Raw genomic sequence first — 17,794 nt, forward strand, 5'->3', positions numbered from 1 at the left:
TTTGCACCCATGTTTTCACATCCCTTCTCCTCTACCCGTGGATGTACCCCTTGCAAATTACTTTGCTGAAATCCAGAAATGGCATTTTTACCTCATTTTCCTGAACTACAGGAGAGTACTTTTGACCTCAAGGAGCCAAACGTCATAAAAGAAATGCACTCTCTTCCTCCTTCCCCCGGCGAACCACAGCCAAGAGAGTGGATACCTCACTCCCCTCTAAGCATAGGTAGGACTCACACCCTTTCCTTCCTGTTGATCTCTCTTAGACACAAAAACAGCATTTGAAAAAAAAGATTCTTTCCTGGACCCTCTGGGCAATTGAACAGTAGTTGGTCCTGAAGGCCAGGAGCTAGGCCCAGAGAAAACAGAGATTTTAAGAAGCTGGTAAAAGCTAATTACCTAAATTCTTGGTAATAAAGTCAATTTCCATTCCTCAGCACATGCTATGAGGACTTCATATTTCAAAATAAATTACAGTTGTAAAGTTAAAAAAGAAAGGAAAAGAAAACAACAGAAGTGATGCACAGAAGATCCAGGGAACCAGCCATACTGCTCAGATCATGACTGGTATCCAGCTTGTTGGTAGGGAAGAAGGTGTGTGGGCACGGATGGGATTCATAAGGGGGCGCCACTCCAGCGTGAGGTGAGCCATACACTGAGGAAGTGTTGACTTCCACGTTGCTCTCTCGCTGAGGGACTGATCTTTGGTGGATTCCTTAACCTTCCAGGAGGAGTCTTTTTAACCATTAAATAGTGATAAAAACAAGGCACCATTAGTTCATGGGAGCGTCATGATTCTCAGACATAATTAATAACAGATGGTTTGCAACTAAACAATGCACTAGCAATATGTATAATTTAAATAATGGGGGCATCTGATTATCCTCCTTCATAAAGAGAGTCAAGGTCTGTGCTTGAAGCAAAAGATAGTGAATGAGGAAAGGTTGCCCTGTTGCTTCCCAAACAAGCGTTGTGCCCATTTTCTACGTAAACAGAAGCCTTTGCTCGGTGAGGAAGTTCATTCAGTACTTTTCTTCCAAAGCAACGTCGCTGAAGATAAATGAACTCACCGACACAGCTGATTGAGGTAAACCCCAACACGCTAATTCAGTCTTTCTGGAATGCTAATATAGTACAGTGAAGAATTAGGGAATTAGCTGAAACTTTTATCTTTTTTTCTAAAAAGGAACTACTCAACTCAAAATTAATTGCTAAGGGCAATGGTTCTACATTATTTCCCATAAACCTACCTTGGGGATTGAAGGACTGTGGGTAGTGGGAGCCACAGACACAGAATCTGTGTCCTAGGGCACTGTTAACACAGCGCAGGATTTTCAGGCAACTCCCAAGTGACTTTTTCTCACATCCATTCCATGTAAAACAATGGAAACCTATTTCCATGCTTATTTGTGTTTCCCGGGAGCCCTTAAATGCCATGGTGAAGATTAGAGGGCTAGGCCCTTCTTATTCCCTCTAGTGATTATTCATAATTTTCTAAAATCATCTTATTGAATGACGCCACCTAAAGATGAATTTTAGGTTTAATTGTCTATTTGTTCATTCATTCATTCAATAAATATTTATCAGGTACCTCCTGTACACTATGTTCTCTGCTAGGGACTAACAAGCATAAAAAATGAATAGGATTCAGTCATCATCCTCCAGGAGCTAATAATTTCGTACAGAGTAAGACATGGACACAGATAACTATAATACAAAGAACAATTTAATAAATGCTTTAAAAAGAGTCAGGCAAAATCCTGTGGGAGGTTCACATCTAGTCAGAAAGAGCAGAGAAAGCATCACGAAGATGGTATCATTTGACTCCAGGGATTGAACAGTATAAGGCATCTCACAGATGTAATTGGAGGAAGCATCCGTTCAGACCCAGGAAACAGCATAAATAAAAGCAAGCCATGTGCCAAGAAGAGTAAGTAGACCAGTTTAGCCAAAGCATAGGATGAATGTAGGCACGTATGGAGAGAACAGTAGCTTAGGATACATGGTGAAGGATCTTAAACACTGAGTTAGAGAATTATAATCGAGTTTCTTGGGCAGTGGAGAGCCATTGAAAGTTCTTGAACAAGAAAAGTGACATAAGCAGACCTTTACTTTTGGAAGATTTATCTGGCAGTAGTATGTGGGGTGGAAGGGTCAGTCCAGAGTCTGGAAGACCAGTTAGAGAGCTACTAGAGTAATGGCGAGAAGTGGTGAGGACTTGAATTAGGGTGACGGCGCTGGGAATGCGACGGTGGGGTTGAACTTCAGAAACACAAGAGGCCGACTTGATAGGATTTGGCAACAGATTAAATGGGGGTGGGGAGAGACTCACGCATGGCAGGTAACTGGCAAAATAATGATGCTCTTAAGAGAAACTGGATGCATGCACTTATGTACTTACATTTATGTGTTTGGGCGAGGGGATGGCAGGATTAGGAATAATCTTTTTAAAAGGCAAATCAGATCCCATTGCTCCCCTGCTTAATAATATCCAAATGGCCATCCACTGCATTTAGCATGAAATGCTAACTCCTTACCATGGCCTAGTGTAAGCTCTACATGATCTGGCCCCTGGTTCACTCTAACCTCATCTCTTGGCACCCTCTCCAGTACTTCAGCTTTAGCTACACTGGCCTTCTTTCAGTCCCTGAAATGCACCAACTTTATTCCTGCCTCAGGGCCTTTGCATTTGCTGCACCCTATGCCCAGAACACTCTGCCCTCACATAACTGGCCCTTCTTGTCAGTCAGGTCTCAGCTTAGATGTTATCTCCTCAGAGAGGCCTTTCCTAACCAATCAATTACCGTACTCTTTGCCCACAGCCACTCTTTATCACGTCATCCTGCTTTTATTCTTCACAGCATTTGCCATAATCTGAAATGATCTTGTTTGTGTACATTGTATCTGTTCCCCTCTAACAAAAGTAAGCTCCAAGACTGTGTCCATATCATCACTATATCTCAATTATTAGAATCAAGCCTAGCATATATGAGGTGCTTCATAAATAGTTGCCGAATGAATGAATGAGTGAATGAATGGATTCTCTTTGGAGAATGTTGGCTTTTTATTCAGGTGTCACTTCAGGTAGAGATGGGCAACAAAGACTTGGATATGTGGGACTAGAGCTCAAGATAGGCCCAGGTTTGACATCTGTCTTCCAGGAGATGAAAAGTCAGGAAACATATTACAACTCCAGTGCCTTTTTGAGCAAAGACATCACTTTAATGTTTCAGCCTCAATCGCTGATCCTAAAGCTACAATCTCCGACTCAACCTACATTGTCCAGGTGTGTGTATTCTGTCCTCCAGAGATTGTCTACTTGGTAGACTTTAGCAAAAATGCTACTTTGTCTGAAATAGTTTTGGAATACCTTTTTAGAGTTGACCACAGAGTCTGTAGCACCTTAATAATAATGCAAAATATTAATAACTTTCATTCACTAAGCACTTGTGCCAGGTACTGTAATAAGTATTTTCACATATTATCTCATTTAATCCACCTTAAAACCTTGTAAAGTAGGTAAAAAGGCTCCCTAATTTTGCAATTGAGGAAACCAAGACTGGAAGCATTAAAATCCTTGAAAAATGTCAAAACTAAAGTTTAAATTTAGTCTCAGTGACTCCAAAGCCTGCATGCTTACCCGCTTTGCAGGATGCTCTGTGGTGAGGTGTGTGTATGGGGAGAGTTTGTGGGAGGGTGGGAAGGGGGTGGGAATCTTTCTCTTCCTTTGAATGTGAATGTGACTTCTGAAAACAGCCAGGAGCTGTAGAACAGAATCCCGGTTGTACCACTCAATAGGCGTGTGATCTCAGACTAATAACTTTATCAACGATAAAATGCTGCTGAGAATGCTGTCTCATAGAACTTGTTCTGTCACGTACAATCTGCAAAACACTTGGCACACAGTGGGACTTAACTTTTCACTCCTTTCTTTTTCTCACAAGAGACACAACTAACTTTTGATTCTTTTAGGTTTTGATGGTCTAGTTGGTAGATTATTGAGTCCCTTGCTTTTCCTCATCTTTCCTATTATCATATTTAAGAGTATTGTATAATTTGTTACCACTTCCACAATGAAGTTAGGCAAGAGGTAGGATTGGAGGTTGTACTGTCTGTGAAAGGAACCAGAGAAATGAAGTCTGTATTGATTGATTTAAATTATTGCTTCATTACTGTTTGAAATCTGTGACCTTAGGCAAGCATCCAGGTCTCAATTTGCTCCTCTGTAAAATGAGATCATATTATTTGTCTTCTACATCACAGGGTTGTTGTGAGGACCAAATTATTGTCACGAAAGAACTCTGGAGAGCATAAAGTCATATATAATTGTAAGGTACTATTATTGCCTTCATTACAAAATGAGAGTCCATCCTTCTTTTTAGAAGGTCTAAAACAATAATAGTCCTCTGATTGTAAACTGCCTGAATTAAACTCATGCCTTCTTTTATTCTTCCATTGAAATAATCCTCAAACCACTCTCTTATTCTTTTGTTTTTATAAAGTTCTGGCTTAAATGAAGTTTACATCTGCCCTATCCAGTATGGTAGCCAATATTCACCTGTAGCCATCTACATTTGATTTAATAAAATTAAATTCAGTTCTTCAGTCACACTAGCCTCATTTCAAGCACTCAATAGCCAACGTGTAGCTAACGGCTACCAAATTTGACAGTGCAGATAGAGAACATTTCCATCTTTGCAGGAAGTTCCATTGGGTAGCACTGTTGTTGATTTTCTTGAGTTCCATTTTTCCATTCTTTCTCATAGCCCTATAGCCATGATAAAACCAAGCTAGATGTTCTTCAGATGAGGAAATTGAGACCCAATGTAATTGCAAACAACCATATGATAGAATATCAAGGATCGAAAGAATGTTGGCCATCATCTATTCCAACTTCCTAATTTTATACAATAGAAAATTTAAGCCCAAGGAAGTGAGATCACTTGCTTGAGCTCATACAACTCTTCAGTGGATTTCCACTGTTCTTTTCACAGTTTAACTGTGGACACAGAAGTAGTAGAGTAGGCTTCTTTTCCTCTTGAAGGGATGCTAATACCATCCATCTCAGAAGAAAATATGCCTGAGACAAAATTTACAAGCTGCTTGCTATTGTCATTCAGCATCCTTCTCCTGCCTGGCCAAATGCTGCTGGTGAGCCCTTCCTATGTCACAGTGAAGATATGCTGAAAGCTGGGGAGCACACCCTTCCATGACTGCCTCTGTTAAGTTACATGGGCCCTAGAAGGCTGGCTGCCTTGAGAACCAGAGTATTCTGTGATTGAGAACCAGAGTATTCTGTGATTGAGAATTTGAATAAATTCCCCAGATCAGCTCAAATTCCATGAGACTGGCCTCACTTCCTCTACACTCATTTAAATCATGAAAATATTGGATCTTTAAGCAAAGTGCAAGGGAATTTAAAATGGGGATTGTTGTTCCCAGGGTTATATGCAATATGGTTGTAAAATGGTAAACAGCTCTTGGTATATGGTAGGTGCCCAGTAGACGTTTAATTCCCTTCACTCCAGCTCCACCCACTTCTACCCCCATCCTCTTACCAGCTGCTGGCCCTTTCCTAGATAACCAACATAACACTTGCAATTTCCAAGCTGCTAGAACCCTAAACTCCTGTTTCGTTTTGTTTTTTAAATTCTTATCCCTATGATCAACCTTCTTTGAGAGCCTACAATCAAGGGTCCTGTATATGAACAGTTGTAAAGGTATGCAGGGGGGAGATAGTTTAAGAATTTATCAAGGCAAAGGATGTGGTTGGTATAAAAGCATGTCTAGAAACAAGAGGGTACATTTGAAGTAGGAAGCATACCAGAAAATCTGCGCTGTGTGTTGCCCTGCCCCTTCATGCATCTGTGTGGATTAAACAACTGTGGGTTCCATTCTTCAGGTGAAATGGCCATTGGGGCCTTATTGGGAAAGGGGTTAGCTGGGTACTTGAGAATCAAATATATGTATAGGCAGAGGTGGGTCCAGGTTTGGGGGAACTTGAAGTTTATTCAATTTGGGGGACTCTCCTGAAGAAAAGAATATTCAAAATTAATTAGGCACAGGACCCTGGAGGGGAGCTGTGAAAGTGAGGCTAAAGCTTCATTGTCTTTTGTCTTTTGTTTATAGGTTTAAGACCTAACTATGAGGGTTTCTTTATGTTTATGATATCCCATGGGGGAGGGGGAGGCGTACTGGGGATGCTGGGAGAAAGCTAATCAGAGAAGGATTCTGGATATGTGAGGTTATTGCATCAGGCATCTTTTATTAACTAATCTTGTATGGAAGCTAGAAAAAAAGGCTGAATTGGACCCTGTGGGAAATAGAGTCTGGGTGGTTAGGAAGCTGAAGGGGTGAAAAGAACATCTTTCAATGTGGGAAAGGGGCAAATACTAACATTGTCTGTTTGCAGTTGTATTTGACTCAATGAAGTGATATTGTATTCTTTTTTTCCTCTCTTGTTTTCTAAAAAAAGCAACCCCTTCCTAACCCTCCCTCACCTGACACACACACACACACACACACACACACACACAACTCCAACAAGTGGATTTTACAAACCCACTGGCTTTGATAATGAATTCTTGTAAAAGTGAATTCATTGACTGTACGGAAGCTAGGAAATCAGGGTAAGATTTTTAAAATCTCCTTAACATGTTACTATTACAATAGCAATTCTACTCTGGCCTGCTTTTCACCATCATAGATAATTTATTTCCAAAATATTCTAATTGAGTTGACATTTCACACATACTTGATATATGTCTAAGGGAAATTTAGGAGGGAAGACCAAAATGGAACCCATTCATTTTTTTTTTCATTTATTTTTGAGTCCAGTAAGAGCAAGGAGAAAATATTTTATTTTAAAAAACCAGATATGTTCAACAATTAGTGGTACAAAAATCAATATTTTTTTAAAGCATCAAACTTGGCTTGTAACTGACACTCAGTAGGGAATAATGCCTAACTCTGTTGAAAGAAAATAAGTGAGGAAATAATGAGAATATAAGAAGTGAAAGCGGGCTTCCTTGGTAGCACAGTGGTTAAGAATGCGCCTGCCAATGCAGGGGACACAGGTTCGATCCCTGGTCCGGAAGATCCCACATGCCGCGGAGCAACTAAGCCTGTGCACCACAACTACTGTGACTGTGCTCTAGAGCCCGTGAGCCACAACTGCTGAGTCCACGTGCCGCAACTACTGAAGCCTGCTTGCCTAGAGCCCGTGCTCTGCAACAAGAGTAGCCCCCACTCGTTGCAACTAGAGAGAGCCCGCGTGCAGCAACGAAGACGCAATGCAGCCAAAAATAAATAAATTAAATAAATTTATTTAAAAAAAAAAATGAAGTGAAAGCAAGTAGTGTTCCTGCATAATGAAACCTAAATCCATTCTTGTCCTACGACCTCCACCCCCACCCCAATCTCAAGAATCAATCTCTTCCTCCTCCTAATGCAGAGATACCCTTATTTACTTTGAGGGTGGCATTGCTAGTGACCCAGCAGGTCTGACTGCCTTTCTGCTCAACTGCTGGCTATCTATTTCAAATTTTATGTTTCATTTCAGCTCTAATAATCTCGCACTTTCAAATTGCATGCATACTGCTCTGTAACTCACTTGTGCACACGAACACTGGTAAACCCCATTCACTCTCCTTGATAAAGCCTGCTGTCTCCTTTCTTTTGGAAGGCCTTGCGTATCAAGCTTTTGATATGCTAATGATCCCACTGACCTCTGTAGCCAATGCCTTATCTTTTTAGACTTCCAAGGGACCCACTCATCCCAAGAAAGTTCTAGTCACGTTACTTCTCCCAATAGGGCTCTGTTTTAAGTGCTTTAGGGAAAAAATGTGGTCGAATTATCTCGTAAAAGGTGAGTTCCACAGCCTTTAGAGGCTTTATAACCTAACAGAACAAATTCTTCCTAACAAATACCCCGTTGACCATTTAACCTAGAATGCTGGACTTCATGGAATCACAAAATTTCAGAGTTGCAAGGAATCACATTTGGTCCAACATCTCACTGAATGCTTAAAACCCTTCTCTCATTAAATTTCATACCTGGGCAATGTTGAACCAGAAAGCTTGTTGGGGAAAAAAGGCAAAAACAAGCCAGTCTCTTTGTCATTTTACTTGGTTCCAAACAGAACAAAAATTAATAGTTTGTGATTTCTATACACCTATCTGAGTGGGAACCTTTTACTTTTTTTTTTTCTTTTTTTCAAATATAGAAACGGATCAGATGAAATGGGAGGGCAAATTCAAGAGGACTTTTAGCAGACTTCTTTTACTCGAAGTCCCTTTTACTTTAGCTTCCCTCTTTCCCACAGTCTTTCTAAAAGACATAGTAAGTGAAATAATTAGACTTGAGGACATCTTTGAAGAAAGGCCACCTTCTATCTAGGCCCAGAGCAGAGGTTTTCCAAGAGAAGGTACATTTCTTTATGTGTATCGTTGTATACATGCTTACATTTCTCCCACGGCTTTTTTATACGTGTGTCCCGTTTCCCATCATTCTCGTCCATTCATTCATTTATTCAGTCATTCCCTGAGTACCTACCACTGTTCCAGGTGCTAGGGATCCCTAGGAATCATAGATAAATTGTCTTCCCTTCAGGGAGAGTACTGTGTAGTGTATGAATAAACAGTCCAATATAAAGTGGCAAAAATGATAAACAGAATCCTGGAGGAGGGAAGGTGACCACCAGGCAGCTGGGGGAAGCAGGGGAAGAAGAAAACTCTTACAGTGAGCTTTACAGGTCTAGAGGAGCCTTCTGGGTGAACAAATGGGGAAGGGAGGCAAGTGGAGGAAGGGCACCCACTAAGGGGGAACAGAATGTGTGAGGTCATAAAGCCACTCGAGAACCAAGCCTTCTTAGTAAATAATTATTTTCTTAAAAAGGATTCTTTTTGGGGAGAGTAGACGGAAATGAGCAAGGGGCCAGGAGAGAAAGGATCTGTCCCACAACAAAGACTTTGAAATTTATCCTGTAAGATCATTCTGACAGCACTTTGGACCAAGGCAAGACTACAGCCAGAGATATTAAATAGCCGACTCTCACAGTGAAACTGGGGGGGAAGGGGTGAAGGTCATTGGCAGTGAGAATGAGGAGGAAGGGGTGTATTTAAAACATTTTGGAGGTAGAATCTGAAAGACAACGTGGTAGTGAGACTGTAGATCCTGGGATGACTCTGGACGCTGGTTTAGGTACCTGGGTATTAAAGGTACCATCTTCTGAATTTAAAAAAAAGAATAGGGGTTAAAAAAGGAAGATCAGCCACAGGAGAAGATTACTTCTGTTTATGCTGAATCTGAAGACTGTGGGACATCCTGATGTCCTAATGCAGCCTGCGGTTGGGAAAAGTCCGGCTAAAGATCAGTTAGTTTCCACAGACAAATGTTGATTATATACTTTCTATATGTCACCTATTGTGTTCAGAGGATGTCTGGGATAGAGATATTGGTTTGAGAACCATCTGTTTGTAAGTGGCAATTGAAGCTATGGGATATCACCCAGGAAGAGCATGTTGAATGAAAAGAGAAGTCTTGAGATGGAAGTCTGGGGATCCCTGATACTTCATGAAAAGTAGAAGAAAGCTGGGAAAAAATGGGAAGTGAGAGGAGAATTAGAAAGGTGGCATCACAGAAGCTACAGGGAGACAACTGCAAGAGGCCTTGAGGAGTCAATAGTGTGAATCAGGCAGGAGATAGGGTGGAAAGTGCCTTCTGCAGTTGACAGTTTGAAGTCATTTGTGACCTACATGAAAGCAATGGGGTAGATGGGAACTTTGCATTATCTTCTTAGGGTCAGGGATCATGTTTTCAAATTCTTATATATTTATGCTCTACGTTTGTCTCTCTTCCTCATCCTATCCCTTTGCACCCCCCTCCCCAAATACAACATTATTTTCTGATTTCCCTCCTCAATTCCAGACACATTTACAACCACCCATGGATACCACGAGCAAAACAAAATGCATGCACTTTCATCTAAAAAGCCAGAATCTCTTCCTGTATTCCCTTTCCTACTTAAATAATCCCACCTTTCATCTGGTCCCCTAAGCTAGAACTCTTGGGCTCATTGAATTCTTTCTCTTCCTCACCTTCTACTTCCAAACAGTCATGAGAATCTACTGACTCTACCTTAAAAATATATCCAAATTCAGCATTTTCTTTCTCTATCTAGCACTATGTACATATTTCTTCTAGAACTTATTTCATTTCATCATAATGTTGTATATGTTCATGTTTCTTTCTCTAAATCCTGGGATCCTTGAGAATAAGGTTGTCCACTTATTTAATCTTATAACTCTGCCCCTAGTGTAGTATCAGGCACCCGGTAGATGCTCAACACGTGTTTGTTGAATGAATGAATGGCAAGACCTTTTCATATTTGACATTTGCTTCACTGTCCAGAAGCTTATGGAACCCATCCTCTGCCTGTGGTCTGCCCTTTCTGCTCTCTGATCTGCCTGCCAACCTCCCTGTTCACTTTAGCTCCAATTGGATGACATGTGACCTTTGCCTGAAGATGATCAGATGCATTAAACCAACCAGTTAAAATTTGCCCCTCTTCACCCCTCCAACAGAGGAAAACATTTCTCAGATAAGAAGAGGGATAGATAATCTAGTCTTCAGGGGTATAGAGGTATGGGTAATTACTGGAGAGTAATGACCCCTTCATTTCAGGGATTCTGTCTTCCCAAAGTTACCCTATTTTGTGGCTCAGAATAGAAACCCAGTAAGTGCCAGGTGGATGAATGAGCAAAAGCTTGAATACAGAGAAATGTCAGTCAGACCCCCAACCTCAAAGAAGGACCACTTTCTTTCTACCAGGGAAGACTAACTTCAAGGACTTTTAAGGAAGACCCATTTTAAAGTTAGGCCTCATGGTGTGGTTCTTACTAGGGAGATTCTAGCCCTTCAGCAAGAGTGGACCATATTTTCAGGGACAGTCATAGTCATTAAAGGGGAATGGATGGACATACGTAGTCCTAAAGATACCAGCCCCATTTGGGGCTTTTCCTGGCTAAATGGGGTGAAAGAATAGACAAGACACGGTCTCACTGACACCTCTGCCTCAGGCGACTTCCCGGTACCTCTGTCGTTTGTAGGAACCAGTCTTGGGTTGCTCGGAGTCCCATATTCACTGGGCCATTTCTCTGACGCCTTTAAATGGGAGGCCTTGTTTTTTGGCAGCTTCGTTGATTTTTGTTTTCCCTTCTGTAGCAACAAATGTGAAACACTTTTGTTTTTCTTTTGCCTCAGATGAGGAAAGCTGGTATGTTTTCTCAGGCAAATATCCCAACATGCTGTCTTCAGAGGGGCATAGTTCTATGGACCTGGGCACATCATGTAAACTTTCTGATCCACAGTTTTCTTTCTTTTTTTTTTTTTATAAATTTATTTTATTTATTTATTTTTGGCTGCATTGGGTCTTTGTTGCTGTGCACGGGCTATCTCTAGTTGCGGCGAGTGGGGGCTACTCTTCGTTGCGGTGCGCGGGCTTCTCATTGTGGTGGCTTCTCTTGTTGCAAAGCACGGGCTCCAGGCACGCGGGCTTCAGTAGTTGTGGCATGTGGGCTCAGTAGTTGTGGCTCACGGGCTTAGTTGCTCCGCGGCATGTGGGATCTTCCTGGACCAGGGCTTGAACCCATGTTCCCTGCATTGGCAGGCGGATTCTTAACCCCTGTGCCACCAGGGAAGCCCCACAGTTTTCTTATCTGTCACATGAAGGGGTTGGCTGACTTACCCAAATTCTCTCTTAGACCTGCTATGCTGTGATTTGGGGATTCAGAATATTTCCCTCACCACCCTAGCCACAGAGGCCCTGGCTCTCTGTCTGGCATGCCCTAGATAGCACCAGAAGCTGAGTTATCTCAGCTGTATTAAGAAAACAAAAATGATACATTGAAACTGTATTCACACAAAAGACAAAATGAGAATCAGGAGAATGGCATGATGATTCCTCTTATAAAAGGTTTCTTCACTTTACCCAAATATTTACTTATTCATTAATATATTCATTTTTCATCCTCAAATTAATCACCTATTATGTCTTAAGGCCTGTGCTAATTTTTGCTCCCTTTCAGGATTCCTTAAAACTGTGCTCTTCTAATATGTCAAACTGGGGTTCCCTGTGACCAAGGGCCTTTCTCTAAGTCCTTCACTTGCTAGGGTTGCCCATGCTCTTAGGAATGGTAAGGAACCAATCCTTGTGACCGGTAGAAAATAAGGAAGGACTCCTTAGCTCCCATAGGTCTTCAGCCATATAAACCCATCTCCAGCAAAGTAAGAGATGGAGGCCAGGAAGGCCTTGTGTGTGCCATCAGCTGCTTAGGTGTAAATCTCTGGAAACATCCTGCCAGATGAGCAGCCAAACCAATCTCTGGCAAAGACAGACTCACACTTGGTCTCAGGGAACCTGCCTGCGCATCTCCCATCCACCAGCTATACACCATGGGGCCCACCCAGGTGTCCCTGAGGACACAGTGGGTCACAGACATTCCTAAGCAGGTCCCATTACAATTAGAGACAATTAATTAGTGGGCAAGAGGTAACAACTCACTGTTATGTGACATTTGCAGTGTGCGGTCAGTTGTAGCATTCATTACCCCTTTTGGTCCTTATAACTGAGGTGGGGAGGATTGCTTTTATCATCCCCATTTTACACAGGAAGAAAGTTAAGCTACCCCGTCTGAGACTTGAGTTTTCTGCTCCCAGCTCCATTGTTTCTTCCTTCTCTTTGTGCTTTCTGACCAACCATAACTAAGGCTCTCACCTTGCAAGTGAGGAACCAACTTGACATTGCCCCTGGGCAGTCTATTTCAGACAGAGGCAAGGGTAGTTAAGTGTTTTTCAATCTCCGAAGCGTTAGCTGCAGACAGAGACCCACTTTTCCGTCAAAGCCAAGCTCCGGGGTTGCGAAATGCTCAGTGTTCTGGGCATTCAGGCAGGGTCTACCCACCAGCCTCTGCGCAGGGTGACGTTGAGGTCCTTGGATTCTTCCTCAGCAGGTGAGAAACCATCCTCTTCCCTCATCCCATGCCATTTTCCTCCACTGAGAGACCCTGGAGCGAGGGAATCAGACCCAGGGACTGCCTTCACCACAGGATGTGGCCGTGGGCAGCTCTGCAGACATAGGAGTCAAAGAACAGCCCAGACTATTTAAGGTTACCTCCTGAGGAGATGCCAGAAGCGTGCACTAAAGGGGAGGAAAGATGCACCTTCCCAGAGCTCCACATGTCTGAAAAGGTGTAGAAGCTTCTTTGGTTTTGCCCCAAACTCCTGCACTGGAACCCAGTGCTCCACATACATTTATTGAGCATCTACTATATGCTAGTCTCTGTTCTGGGTACTGGAGATGAGTATCTACTCTATGCTAGTCTCTGTTCTGGGTACTGGAGATGAGCATCTACTATATGCTAGTCTCTGTTCTGGGTACTGGAGATGCTAGTCTCTGTTCTGGGTACTGGAGATGAAATTCTGTCCTCCTGGAGTTTACATTCTAGTGGGGTAAAGACTGGAGGCCAGGTTTAGAGCAGGCTTTTGCTGCAAAGGCCCCTAAGAGTCAGGTGGCCAATGTGTTTCCATTCCAGGCTCTTCTGGCAACAACAGAAATCACTTCCGAGATAGGCTGCAGGAAATTCTTGATCTGAGCTGACCATAGGTGACCAGCCAGCCTTTGCATTTTGATCACCTTAACACTTCTCTAGAAGAAAAGGTGCCTGGTTTGAAGGTTTCAATTCTCTCTATTATTTAAGAACAGAGGTTTGGGCTTTATTTATGGGTTTTGTTTCCCCCAATAGAACGATCCAGCAAAGATCTGTCTGTGTATACGTACTCAATATTTATGGAGTCTCTGATTAGACTCTGAGGATAAAAGAGAACCAGAGTCCCTGGTTCCACATGAATTTTTTTCTCAGAGGGAAAAAAACAAAAGCCCCAGTGGCAGAGCCCAAAGAAGATAGCATAAGTGAGGATTTTCCACAAGATGGAAGTTAGTTTCATTGTTGTGAAAAGAGTTAAGATATGTAATCCTGATAGGAGCAAACATTTGTCAAAGCACAGGAACTCTAAGGCAGGTAGTCTAATAATGAAGTTCGTCAGGTGTTTGTGTTGGGGAGGGAGCATCTTATTTTCCCTAGAATGCCGCCTATATTAGACACACAATAAAGACTTCATAATTGATTAGTATTGCTGTCTAAGAATAAGGTGGAGAGGCTCACCCCCTTGGACAGAACCACAGATTCTCAGAGAAGCCTTCTCTAGTTGCTTCAGTTACAAATGGGAAGGAAAAAAAAGGCAATTCAGTGTAACAGTGATTAAGAGGGCAGGCTCTGGAGTAAGACATGGGTTCAATTCCTGACCTTGTCATATAACAACAGTGACAGATTGTTTTTGTTTTTGAAAATTATTTATTTAGGTCTCAGATTCCTCATCTCTAAAATGAGGAGTATTGCTATAAAGGTTAAGTCAAAAAATTCATGTGAAACAGTCAATACTGGACCTGGCTCAGTACATGCAGCAAATGTCGTTATTTTCCAGGAAGGAGAAGTGACTTGCTCAAGTCACACAGCTAGTTAGAGATAAACCTGAAAATAACTAGGTTTCCTAACTCCCTGTCATGTGCTTTCTCCACCACCGCTGCACCATGCCCGAAAAGAGTAGCAAGACAGGTAACATGAGGACTTAGATCAGAAGTGAGTATTATGGTGCCTTAAAGAAAAAAAAAAGTCCTATTGCTTATTGAGGGCTACCATGTGCCAAGTACCATCCTACATTCCGTATGTGTTACCTTATTAATCCTCACAGAAATGCTTCATGGCATTATCATTAGCCCTACACTAGAGCTGTCAAACTGAGACTTAGGTAGAATAAATAAGTTACCCAAACCCATGTCATACTGTATGCTCTGAAGACTGTGGTAAGACTGTTGATTGTACATGAAATGTACGTGGAAAGAAAAAGGGACTCTGAATAAGGCTGTGAGTAGTCACCCTTTGCTACTGTCACTGATCTCAGTGGCTGCCCCTTCATGGGGAGATGACTGTCATCTGTGGGAGGACACAGCATGATGATTTGAGTGGACAGCATTTTTACAGTATTTGTTTCACTGTGTAGGAGAATCCGCGTAGACAAATGAAGAACCTGCTGCCATCTGGGACCAGAATTCCAGAGGAGTAAACTATCTGCACACCTTGGTGGCAGGGGATGGTGTTTCATTTCCAGTGTGAAATGCCAAATAGTCCAGGAATGATAAAATCACCCTAGTTTTTCTTATGAACTCCTAGAAGTCATCTTTGTTGGTATAAATGAGATCATTTAGCCTAATTAGTTCCAAGCTTAATTAGCAGTAATTATCCCAACATGGGAGTAATATCTGAGCAGGAAGTGCCGAGTCCTCGATTAGATAGATCTCTAATTGGTGTTACAATATTGTAATTAAAGCGTGTTTGTACGCCTCTGCCGCAGCACGCCATTTGTTTCATGTCTGATTAAACAGGGAGACCCAGCAGCCTTTTAGGGGGCCAGGACTTCAGATCTGACTCATATAACATGTTAACCCTGTGACAAAGAAGATTTGAGCCCCTGCCTCCACGGTCACGGTGAGTGTGCTGCCCTGAGCCTGAGGGCATTCCTGCCGAGAGGATGTGTACTTGGCCTGCTTATCCCTTCCCCTCCTGTGTAGCACGTGCAGGAGAACATAAGTATTTGGCTGAAGGTTCATTTTGTAAGTTTTACACTTTTGAGCACAGCCTCATATATAAACTGGAGAAGGCTGTACAAAATGAACAAATAATAATAGCTATCGTTTATTGAGCATTTACTATGTGCCAGATGCTGCACCAAATGCTTTAGATATCAAAACGCATTAAATCTTCAGAGAAAACCTCTGAGATAGCAGTCATAATCCCTGTTTTACAGACAAGGACCTGAAGATAAGGGAGTTGCTTCACCTGCTAACTCCAGGTCATCCTTCAGGTCTTACCTTGAACATCACTCCTCCAAAAGGCCAACTCTGACCCCTAGACTAGGTTAGCTCCTTGTCACGTTCCCTCACAAACTTTATTATAATTAAATTGTCCATCTTCCCCACCAAATGATAAACTCATTTCTCCTTTGTTCTCTGCTCTATGCCCAGTGCCCAGCACCCAGCAAAGTGCCTGCAGTATAGCAGGCATTTAACAAATAAGAGCTAAATGAATTGTCAAAGACACCCAACTAATAAGTTCGGTGATTTAGACTTAGCTCTGTGTGGTCCTGTAGTCTGTGTGTTTTCCATTGCATCATGTTTCCTTTTTTTAGTTTTTAAAATTCCAAGGTTAAGTCTCTAGGCGGTACAAGTACAACATTGGAGGGGAGGGTTAAGGGATTTTCTTTCCTCTCATTTTAAAATGCTGTATTACAATTTTGCAATAAGTCCCTTAACCATTCACCATATTTATCTATTCAATGCTTCAACCTTATCTTACAATTTAGAGATTTTTGCCCATAGTCAAATAATTGGTAATTGAATCTAATAAGCCCAAGAGAATTGGAGTAAACCAGATAAAATTTATGTGCATTTATATGCCACTGGATTCTGCAAATTTTTTAAAATGTAACTAGCACTTTCAGAATCTGTATTTCATTGATTCCTGACTATAGTTTTGGCACACTCCAAGAATGTCCAGTTATTTTGAACAGTGACACACAATTCTTGGGATTTTTTTCTTCAAGTTAACTTTGCTGGATGTTTAAAAGGAAATGTGGCACAAGAAACATTGTGGAGGAATAAGAGGCAAGCTAGATCAGAATGGAGCCAATGCCTTTAAAACTTTGGAAATCAACTGCTATTTAATCTTGGTCACAGCTGCAACATATTTGGGGATTAAGAAGCTCGACAAGAATATTTGTTTATTCATTAAAAAATTTTAAACATATTTTTCAAATGAATAGATGATACTTACCCAAAGTATAAAATTCACAAAGAGATAAAAATGAAAAGGCCCCCTTCCACCTTGTCCCATCCCCCAGCCACTTCAGAGATAACCAGTTTTCCATGTTTTTCTGGAGATAGTCGATGAATATGCAAATATATACATTTTAAAAGGTATTATTTCTTTTTTTTTTTAATTTATCTATTCACTTATTTATTTTTGGCTGCGTTGGGTCTTTGTTGCTGAGTGCAGGCTTTTCTCTAGTTGCGGCGAGTGGGGGCTGCTCTTCGTTGCGGTGCGTGGGCTTCTCATTGCGGTGGTTTCTCTTGTTGCAGAGCACGGGCTCTAGGCACGCGGGCTTCAGTAGTTGTGGCACATGGGCTCAGTAGTTGTGGCTTACGGGCTGTAGAGCTCAGTAGTTGTAGCGCATGGGCTTAGCTGCTCCGTAGCATGTGCGATCTTCCCGGACCAGGGCTTGAACTCGTGTCCCCTGCATTGGCAGGCAGGTTCTTAACTACTGCGCCACCAGGGAAGTCCTTAAAAGGTATTATTTCTTGATAAAACAGCATAGTACACACTGAATCATAAGAGTGAATTAGCTCACTTCCTAGTCAAGGCAAAAACAGGAAGTGAGAGGGAGGAATTCAATATATAGAAACCAAAAGCACAGAGCTCTGTAAGTCTATTTTCTTAGAAACTATTACTAAACATCACGGTTATTGAAATTTGAAATATGGTCCTAATGAATGAGAAATGCTGCGTGACTTAGGACAATAATGACATCATCAAGTGTGAGTCCTGCATCGGCCTGGGTGTTCTGTTCTAACTCTTAGGATGATGTTTCTATATGGCTGTTTATTCAATATCAGCATAATGA

At 41.8% G+C, this 17,794-nt stretch overlaps 1 protein-coding gene across 3 annotated transcripts in view; it reads left to right on the top strand.

Moving 5' to 3' along the window:
- Positions 1-17,794, top strand: part of LOC132369563 (uncharacterized) — a 68,433-nt gene that overhangs the window by 16,877 nt on the left and 33,762 nt on the right. The window contains exon 1 of one of the 3 annotated variants that reach the window (XM_059929261.1): positions 15,583-15,603. The exons of the other annotated variants lie outside the window; for them this stretch is intronic. The gene's annotated coding sequence lies outside the window, so the exon portion shown is untranslated. Of the gene's footprint in view, positions 1-15,582; positions 15,604-17,794 lie in introns of those variants that run through there. 3 annotated transcript variants of the gene reach the window in all.

Source organism: Balaenoptera ricei, chromosome 1 (assembly GCF_028023285.1).
Source record: "Balaenoptera ricei isolate mBalRic1 chromosome 1, mBalRic1.hap2, whole genome shotgun sequence".
Classification (NCBI taxonomy): Eukaryota; Metazoa; Chordata; class Mammalia; order Artiodactyla; family Balaenopteridae; genus Balaenoptera; species Balaenoptera ricei.